The sequence below is a fragment of the Bubalus kerabau genome, chromosome 3 (genome assembly GCF_029407905.1).
Source record: "Bubalus kerabau isolate K-KA32 ecotype Philippines breed swamp buffalo chromosome 3, PCC_UOA_SB_1v2, whole genome shotgun sequence".
NCBI classification, from domain to species: domain Eukaryota; kingdom Metazoa; phylum Chordata; class Mammalia; order Artiodactyla; family Bovidae; genus Bubalus; species Bubalus kerabau.
This window is the reverse complement of record NC_073626.1, coordinates 189,287,633-189,296,923: the sequence shown is the minus strand read 5'-3', so window position 1 is coordinate 189,296,923 and position 9,291 is coordinate 189,287,633. Positions and strand designations below refer to the sequence as shown.

General features: G+C 55.1%; 1 protein-coding gene across 1 annotated transcript in view; it reads left to right on the top strand.

Moving 5' to 3' along the window:
- Window positions 1-1,341: 1,341 nt before the first annotated feature.
- Window positions 1,342-9,291, top strand: part of PADI6 (peptidyl arginine deiminase 6) — a 207,547-nt gene continuing 199,597 nt past the window's right edge. The window contains exon 1 of the mRNA XM_055574328.1: window positions 1,342-1,346. The gene's annotated coding sequence lies outside the window, so the exon portion shown is untranslated. The remainder of the gene's footprint in view (window positions 1,347-9,291) is intronic.

Here is a 9,291-nt window from a genome sequence, read left to right as displayed (position 1 = left end):
CCGACAAGCATTATGTCATTGATTCTCACCAACCCCACGAGCCAGGCAGCTGTTGCCGACTGTTTTACAGGTGAGGCGGGAGGCTGGAGAGGTTGGGGAAGTTGCCTCAGGTCCAGGGTGAGGAGTGGCCGTGCCACAGGCGCACCCCGGTCAGGCTGACCTGGCGGCTGGCTGACTCTCACCCCGGGGCCGGCAGCGGGATGAGGCCCTGGACTCCAGGCTGCCGCTTGCGTTCAACTTCATGCTCAGTTGTGTCCTACTCCGTGCTGCCCCACGGACTGCAGCCTGCCAGGCTCCTCTGTCCGTGGGATTCTCCAGGCAAGGATACTGGAGTGGGCAGCCTGTCCCTTCTGCAGGGGATCTTCCTGACCCAGGGATCGAACCCCGGTCTCCTGCATTGCAGTTGGATTCTTTACTGTCTGAGTCACCAGGGAAGCACTTGAATTCTTACCAACCCCAAATAGGGAGGGGTTCGTTTAGCAGAGCTGACTGGTCTCCCAGAGCAGGGGGTCCAGGAGTTCCTAGGGCGTGGGAGACACCTGGGTCCGTCCTGGAGAAGCTTCTGTTCAGGCAGAATCACTAGTCTGAGGGGGGAGTCCCGGGGCGTTCCTGGTGTGGCTGCAGAGACACAGGCCTGGCCTTGAAGCAGACCCCAGCCCAGCGAGGGGGGCTTAGCAGCACCCTTGCTCCTCAGGAGGGGCGTTCAGACACCCGCAGGGGCCCCGGGAAGGGAGCAGGGAGAAGGCCCCCAGGAGGGAGAAGCCGGAGCAGGGGGCTGGCCAGAGGCCAAGGCCATGGCTGGTCTCTGCAGCCTCACCCCCGCCTGCCTGCTGGGGCCTCGGCAACAAGCCCATGGGTACCTGCCCGGCGGCCGGGAGACCTGTCACGAGGACATGACGGGCCCCAGGAGGAAGCCGCAGCACCCGCGGGGGCCGTGACTCAGGAGCGGCCCACAGTGGCGCAGGGCCGCCCCACGTGGCCCTGGAGCACTCCTTGCCCTCTGGGCCTCAGTGTCCCCATCCGCCAGTGAGGCCAGAGCCCTGGGCAGTCTCTGTCCCTCCGTGACTCAGTCCCCTCAGTCCCCAGACCCAGAGGAGCTTCGGTTTGGGAAGCAAGCAAGTAGCGAGTGAAAGTCACTCAGTCGTGTCTGACTCTTTGCGACCAGATTCCCATGGGATTCTCCAGGCCAGAATACTGGAGGGGGTGAGAGTATTGGAGGCGGGAGGAGAAGGGGCGGCAGAGGAGGAGATGGCTGGGCGGCATCACCGACTCTATGGACATGGGCTTGAGCAAGCTCCAGGGGTTGGTCATGGACAGGGAGGCCTGGCTTGCTGCAGTACATGGGGTCGCAGAGAGTCGGACACGACTGAGCGACTGGACTGATCCCCTCCTCCAGGGGATCTTCCCAACCCAGGAATTGAACCGGGGTCTCCCGCATTGCAGGCGGATTCCTTACCAGCTGAGCCACCAGGGAAGCCCTGTTTGGGAAACATGGTCCCCAAGCCCCCTCCACTCTGGCTCCTCTCCTGGCCAGCTCCATCCCCACTGTCAGCCCTTGGTGCCCCCAGAAGAGCCCCTTCTGAGGAAGCCCTTGCTGCCAAAGCCTCAGGTAAGCCCTTGACTGCACGGTGGCTTTGACTCCATGCGCTGCGCCCTCCCTGGGCTGGGGAGCGTGGCAGTTTCCTGGTCTCCTTCCTGCTGCTTCGACTGGCACCTCCTCTCCTCGCCCTTGCAGGCTGCCGGGATGGGACACTCAGCAAGCCCCAGCCACCCCTCGGTGATCGCAGCTCCCAGGGCGCGTGTCCACCTGCTCTCGGGGCATCTTCTCTGGGATGCACGAGCTCACGCTCATGGTGGTGCCCGGTGCTACGTTCAGGACCTGTGGAGTTATTTCCCCTTCCTCACCCTTAGCAGTTAGTGAGGCCTCTGCCCCTCCTGCCCCCCAGGAGGGTTTATGCCCACGGCCTTACGCCAGACCCCCTTCAGGCCGCATGCTCTGCAGAGCGGGGCTGGGTGCATCTTGCACATTTTTTTTACTCCAGTTCTGAGTTCCATGCCTGGCGTGTAGTGGGTGCTCAGTGGGTGACCGGATGGTGGAATAAATGCGCGAAGCGTCCTCACCTGTGCAGTGGACTTGGTCATGTTACTAACTTCTCGAGGCTGTTGGGAGGAGGAATGAGGAATTCCTGTGAGGGGCTTAGCACAGCCGGTGCCTGGCACACAGGAGGTGCCCGATGCATGCCAACAGCGAGCATCATTGTGGCTCAATTGCTCAGTTGTGTCCAACTAGTTGCGTCCCCATGGGCTGTAGCCACACCGGCTCCCCTGTGCGTGGGATTGTCCAGGCAAGAATACTGGAGTGGGTAGCTATTTACTCCTGCAGGGGATCCTCCAGACCCAGGGATCACCCCGGGTCTCCTGCACTGGCAGCGGGTTCTTTCCCACTGAGCTGCTGTGACTCGGTTAGGATCGCCTGGCTGCAAGTGATGTGGGCTCTCGCCTGTCACCCTGCTGGGTCCTTTGGGGCTCAGTTCAGGCTCCTGCCCACAGCCTTTCAGAATGAGCCCAGGCCAGCATCTGATAAAGGAACTCAGAACCTGTGAGACTCAGCCTCCAGCTCCTGGGGGCTTGGGGGCCACCCAGACCGCAGGGTTGTCAGCCAGTGCCCGTGGCAGTAACTCGGAGGGCAGCCAGCAGTCCTGCGGGATCCCATCTCCTCTGAAGCGGGGAGGAAGCGAGAACAGGGCTGAAGCAGGACCCAGCGCGGAAGGGGACCAGGCTTGGGTCCTTCTCTGATACCCTTCTGAGCATCTGCTGGGCCTCCACCTGGGAGGGTTGGACGCAGGTGGAGTATGAGAAAACGCTCCTTACACGGAGTTTGGAGTCAGGCTTACGGCGAGTGCAGAGGAGTACCTTCATCCCCCTGGGCCTCGGTTCCCTCAAACTGCAGGATGGCCGAAGGCACAGCTGAGCACGAAGCACAGCCTCACAGTCATGCCGCCCAGCACAGTGTTCAGAAGGCAGTGCCCACCTTTCACACTGAACTATAGGGCATGATCTCGACCCCTCAGGATCTCACATTCCAGCTGAAGAGACAGGGCTGGTAAGAAGCAAGCTGAGAGTCCATAGTTCCAGCCGCGATGAGGAAGCCCAGTGATGTGCAAGCGGGAAGAATTAAGATGGAAACTCGCGTGGCTTAGAGTGATCCAGGAGGGCTTTCCTCAGCCAGACCCAGGGGAGGAACAGGCTGTGGCCGGATGGATGCGAGAAGGAGAGCATCTGGGTGGGGGACAAGGCACAGGGAAGTGGGCTGGAAGGGTGAAACCCACACAGCGTTAGAGGTGGCGGTGTGGTGGTCTGAGGCCACCACGGGCGCTTTCGGAGTGTAATAAGACCGGGGTGGGGGTGGGTGAGGGTGCTGAGTGTGCCGCATTTAAGGAAGGTTTATCTCTTCTGCATCCGGAAGGGTCAGAAGTTAGTGTTAGCAGGTCGGGAGAGAGAGGAGGGAACGGTAGCTTCCTGTTGCCCCCAGAATCAGTCCAAGCCTCTCAGCCTGACTCCCAGGGCCCTTTGCCTCCTGGCTTCTCCCCGTCTCTCGAATCCAAGCATCCCCGCCTGACCCTCTAGCCAAGCTGACCTATGGCTCAGCCCTAAACATCCTTCCGGCCTTTGCTCCACTGACCTGCCTGGAATGCCCTTTCCCTCCCACCCACCTGGCAAAACCCTGCTAATCCCATAAGACTTAAAAGTCACTTCCTCTTTGAAGTCTTCCTTGATCTGCCCAGAAGGAAGGGACTCCTTTCTCCTCTGTGTTCCACAGCACAGCCTGCCTTCAGCCACCATTGCAAATGCATTTGGCTATGCCAAAAACTGGCCGTGTGACCTTGGCAAGTTATTAAACATCTCTGTGCCTCAGTTTCCTCACTTGTAAAATATGGGTAATAATAGTACCACCTTGAATGGGCTAACACCCGCAAAGCATTTAGAACAGTGTCTGGCACTTAATAAGTATTAAGTGTTACCCCTTATTAAAATAATTACTGTTACCTCATCGGGCTATTATGAGAATTAGATGAGTTAATGCACTCTGAGTGCTTAGCGCCGTGCTGGGCACACAGTGAGGCCCCAACAAGCTGGGCTGACCATCCCCACTGCCGCCCATCATTACCATCGCTGTTACCAGCTCGCCCATCGCCTCCCCGACCGTGCGGCCTGGCTGTGCCCCGGTTCCCTTTGATCCGGGGGCCGGCTCAGAACCAGGCACACAGTAGGTACCCGGTAAGTGTCTCCTGGGAGAATGAAGGAGGCAGGGAAAGATGAGAGTGAGGGTTTGGAGGGAGGGCTGTCAGGATCGGCACTGGGGGTGGGGGTGGATGGGGAGGGGGCTAGGTGGGCATCGGCGTGGGAGGCTCCATCCTCTGCGAGTCCATTCCTAAGCCCTTCGGATCCAGAGCTGCAGGGGGAGGGTATTAAGAGGAATGGGAAAGCAGATGTCCTCTGGAGACGGTTGGTTCTAAGCTCGAGTCTCAGGAATTGTCTCCAGTCTTGGGCTCCACCCTGAGCTAAAGCTGTTGACCCCACAGATGTAGGGGGTGGCCCTGGGCGAGGAGGGTGTGCGCAGCTCCAAGACGGTGATCCAGCCAGTGACGTGGACGGGGAAGGGCCCTTTCAGATACAAGTGGGGGAGTGAGAATTAGGGAGGGCTTCCTGGAAGCAGGAAGCTTGCAATTGGGAAATAAACCCAGAGGAGGGATGGGTGTCACGAAGGGTCAGCAGAGAGAGAGAGGAGGGAGCCCTGGGTCCTCCCACCGCCTCCCTGCCCCTGCCCTGATCCAGGCCCCATCAGCCCCACCTGGACCCCTGCATCCTCCCTTTTCCTATCCTGCCTCTTTGGAACCCACCCCCTGCCTGGCATCCTCCACTCAGAACCCCGCAGTGATTTCCACCATGTTCAGAGTCAAAGCCACAGGGGCCCTGGCGTGACCCGGCCCCTGCCTGTCACGTCCATCTTCTACTTGCCCCTCCCCTCCCTCATCTTCCAGCCACAGACCTCTCCTTCTGGTCTCCTAAACCCTCTGGGCTGTTTTCTACCCCAGGGCCTTTGCATAAGCCCTTTCTGCTGCCTGGAGTACTCTATTCCTGACAATATCTGGGCCTTCTTATACCTGAGGCTTCAGCTTAAATGTTTCCTTGTGTAAGAAACATTTCCTATACAGAGTGAAGTAAGTCAGAAAGAAAAACACCAATACAGTATACTAACGCATATGTATAGAATTTAGAAAGATGGTAACCATGACCCTACATTCAGGACAGCGAAAGAGACACAGATGTAAAGAACAGACTTTTGGACTCTGTGGGAGAAGGCGAGAGTGGGATGATCTGAGAGAATAGCACTGAAACATGTATATTACCATATGTGAAACAGATCGCCAGTCCAGGTTCAATGCATGAGACGGGGTGCTCAGGACTGGTGCACTGGGATGACCCTAGGGATGGGATGGGGAGGGAGGTGGGAGGGAGTTCAGGATGGGGGACACATGTACACCCGTGGCTGATTCATGTGAATGTATGGGAAAACCAATACACTATTGTAAAGTAATTATCCTCCAATTAAAATAAATAAATAAAAAAAGAAACATTTCCTATTTGAATCCTTCATAGGCCTAATCACAGCCTGCAATTACCTTAACTGTCCTAAAACTTGTTTATTTTTCCTTCTCTCCATTAGAATGTCAGACCCACGAGGGCAGGGACTTGGCTACCTCTTTCATTGCCACATCCCCAGAGCCTCAGGCAGTGCCTGGTATCAAATAGACCCTCATTAAAAGAAGGCTGAACCCCAAAGAATTGACGCTTGTGAACTGTGGTGTTAGAGAAGACTCCTGAGAGTCCCTTGGACTGTAAGGAGATCCAACCAGTCCATCCTAAAGGAGATCAACCCTGAATATTCATTGGAAGGACTGATGCTGAAGCTCCAATACTTTGGCCACCTGATGCAAAGAGCTGACTCATTAGAAAAGACCCTGATGCTGGGAAAGATAGAAGGCGGGAAGAGAAGGGGATGACAGAGGGTGAGATGGTTGGATGGCATCACCGACTGGATGGACATGAGTTTGAGTAAACTCCGGGAGTTGGCGATGGACAGGCAGGCTTGGGGTCGCAAAGTGTTGGACACGACTGAGTGACTGACCAACAGCAGCAAAAAGCGTGGAGTCCATTCTGTGCTTTGAGACCAGGAAGGTGGGGGATCGAGGAAGGCTCCCTGGAGGAGGTGTTTAGAGCTGGGAAGCAAAATGCAGGACGGGGATGGGTGGTTGGCACTGAGGACAGCGTAGAGATGCAAAGAGCTGGGTGGAGAAGGTCCAGGGGAACCTCTGCCCTCTTTGGAATATTTTAGTGGTAGCCCCCCTTTGATGCCGAAGGAATTCTGTCTAGCTGTGACTTGCTCCAGGAGGGCTATCCTGTGAGGCCTTAGAGCCAGGCACACCCAGCTCTGCAACCTAGTAGCTGTTTGGCCATGGGCAAGTCCCTTAACAGTGCTGGGCCTCGGCTCCCTCATCTGTTTAATGGGGGTGCTGACAAGAAGGCCAGCATTCACTGAGTCACAGCCCCAGTGCCAAGCGCTTTACAAGTGCAGGTAACTGGATCCTTCAAGCCACCACGTAAGACGGGTGCTACTGAAAGAGCGGCAGAGAATTCCAGGCACTCATGCTGGCGAATGGATAGCTCCATGTCTGGCCCTGGTGAGCACTTGGCACTAAGAGTTGCCAGTGAGATCGATGCTGCGGGCATTTCTTCCCCTGGTGGAAGGAGCACCGGCCACTGACTCCAGCTGAGTCAGGCCCCTCCCCGGCGTTCTCTACCTCGATGCCCGCCCGCCCCTCTCCAGACCTCTCTGTGGAGTCCTGTTGGGCCACCTGCCCCTCCGGCCTGCCCTGCTGGCACTCAGTGCAGTGCCGTGGGTCACGCAGCGCCACCTCCCTGCCCGTGAACCCAGCCAGCTGCCTGCTACGCATCACAATTTGTTTTTTTTTTGCCAGTTAATCATAGCCATCACTGTCATCACGAAAAGGTTATGTGATCTCACAGGTCCAGGAAGCCCCGAGTCGCCTGGAGGAGCTGCGATCCGAGGACAGAGCTTGGGAGGAGGTCCAGGAAGCCCCGAGTCGCCTGGAGGAGCTGCGATCCGAGGGCAGAGCTTGGGAGGAGGTCCAGGAAGCCCCGAGTCGCCTGGAGGAGCTGCGATCCGAGGACAGAGCTTGGGAGGAGGTCCAGGAAGCCCCGAATCGCCTGGAGGAGCTGCGATCCGAGGACAGAGCTTGGGAGGAGGTCCAGGAAGCCCCGAATCGCCTGGAGGAGCTGCGATCCGAGGACAGAGCTTGGGAGGAGGTCTTCCCTGTTGGCTGGCTCTCTCCTCCTCCATCGGACTAGCAGCCCTTTGAGGATGAATACGGCATCTCCCTCACTGGGCTGGTCCTCTGGACAGAAGATCTGAAAGAATGTGGACTATATTTTGTTTAAGATTTATTCATTTATTTGGCTGCCACTGGGTCTTCGTTGTGGGCCTCGGGGTCTTCAATCTTTAGAATCCTTTGTGGCGTCACATGAGCTCTTAGTCGTAACATGTGGAATCCAGTTCTCTGACCAGCATTCAAACCCGGCACCTGTATTGGGAGTGTGGCGTGTTAGCCACTGGACCACCAGGGAAATCCCCTAAAAGAATGTTTTAAAATGCATGACTGAGCTAGCAAGAAATCAGAAGCGCTCCAAAGCAAAAACTAGACAAACAAGTTTTAAAAATTAAAAAATAATAAATAGAAAAGAATGTGTGCACAAGTCAGGAGAGGTTTGTGAGCCCTGAGCTGGCAGCTCCCCTGAAAGAGTCCTGTGAACTGGAGCTTTGCTGGTCATCAAGTCCAGGCCAGATTTACATACAGTAACATCCACCTTTTTAAATATGAAGTTCCTTGAGTTTTGACAAAGCACAGAGTTGTGTACGCATCACCACAGTCGAGATTTAGAGGAATTTCCTCTCCCCTCAAATTTCCCAGTGTCTTCCTTTAACCTCTTTTCTCATCTTCAGCCCCTGGAGAGCACGGACCTGTTTTCTGTCCCTCTAGCCTTTTTCAGGACGTCATAGACATGGAATCATATACCAGGTCACCTTTCGTGTCTGGCTCTTTCTACTTAGCATGATGTATTTGAGATTCCTCTGGGTTGTGTGTATCAGCAGTTTGTATGGATGTAACTCTTGAGTGTCCCTTGGACTGCAAGGAGATCCAACCAGTCCATCCTGAAGGAGATCAGCCCTGGGTGTTCTTTGGAAGGAATGATGCTAAAGCTGAAACTCCAGTACTTTGGGCACCTCATTCGAAGAGTTGACTCATTGGAAAAGACTCTGATGCTGGGAGGGATTGGGGGCAGGAGGAGACGGGGACGACAGAGGATGAGATGGCTGGATGGCATCACTGACTCGATGGACATGAGTCTCTGTGAACTCCGGGAGTTGGTGATGGACAGGGAGGCCTGGCGTGCTGCGATTCATGGGGTTGCAAAGAGTCGGACACGACTGAGCAACTGAACTGAACTGAACACGGTTTTGTTTTTTTTTAGGGTTTATTTATTTATCTGAGGCTGTGCTGGGTCTTTGCTGTGCGTTTTTTAAGGTTTATTTCTTCATCTCTGGCGTGCTGGGTCTTGGCCGCTGTGTGGGCTTTCTCTAGCTGTGGTGAGCGGGGGCTGTTTTGTGGGGCACGTGCTTCGCACTGTGGCGGCTTCTCCTGCTGTGACGCTTGGGTTCTCTCAGGGTGTGGGCTTCTGCAGCCGTGGCCCACAGGCTTAGTTGCTCCATGGCATGTGGAATCTTCCTGGACCAGGGATTGAACCCATGTCCCCTGCATTGAACTTTGCAGAGATGAAATATATAAAGTCCAAATAGAAAATACAATGGTTGAGAGTAGATCAGACACAGCTGAAAAGAAAATTAGTGAACTGAAAGATTGCTGAATAAATCTCCAGACTGCAGCACAGAAAGGCAAAAGAAATTATGAAAGGGAGGTTAAGAGAATGACATGAAAAGATCTAAAACAAACTGAGAATTCTAGATAACGACAATAGGGAGAAAAAAGAGAAACATTTTTTAAAAGGATAATGACTGAGAATTTTCCAGAATTAATGAGACATGAATCCTCAAATTCAGAAACTCAACAGGAAACAAAATGCAAATACACCTTGGCAGTTATGTGGAGATTTCAGAATATCAAGTGTAAAGAGAAGACCTTAAAGTGATTA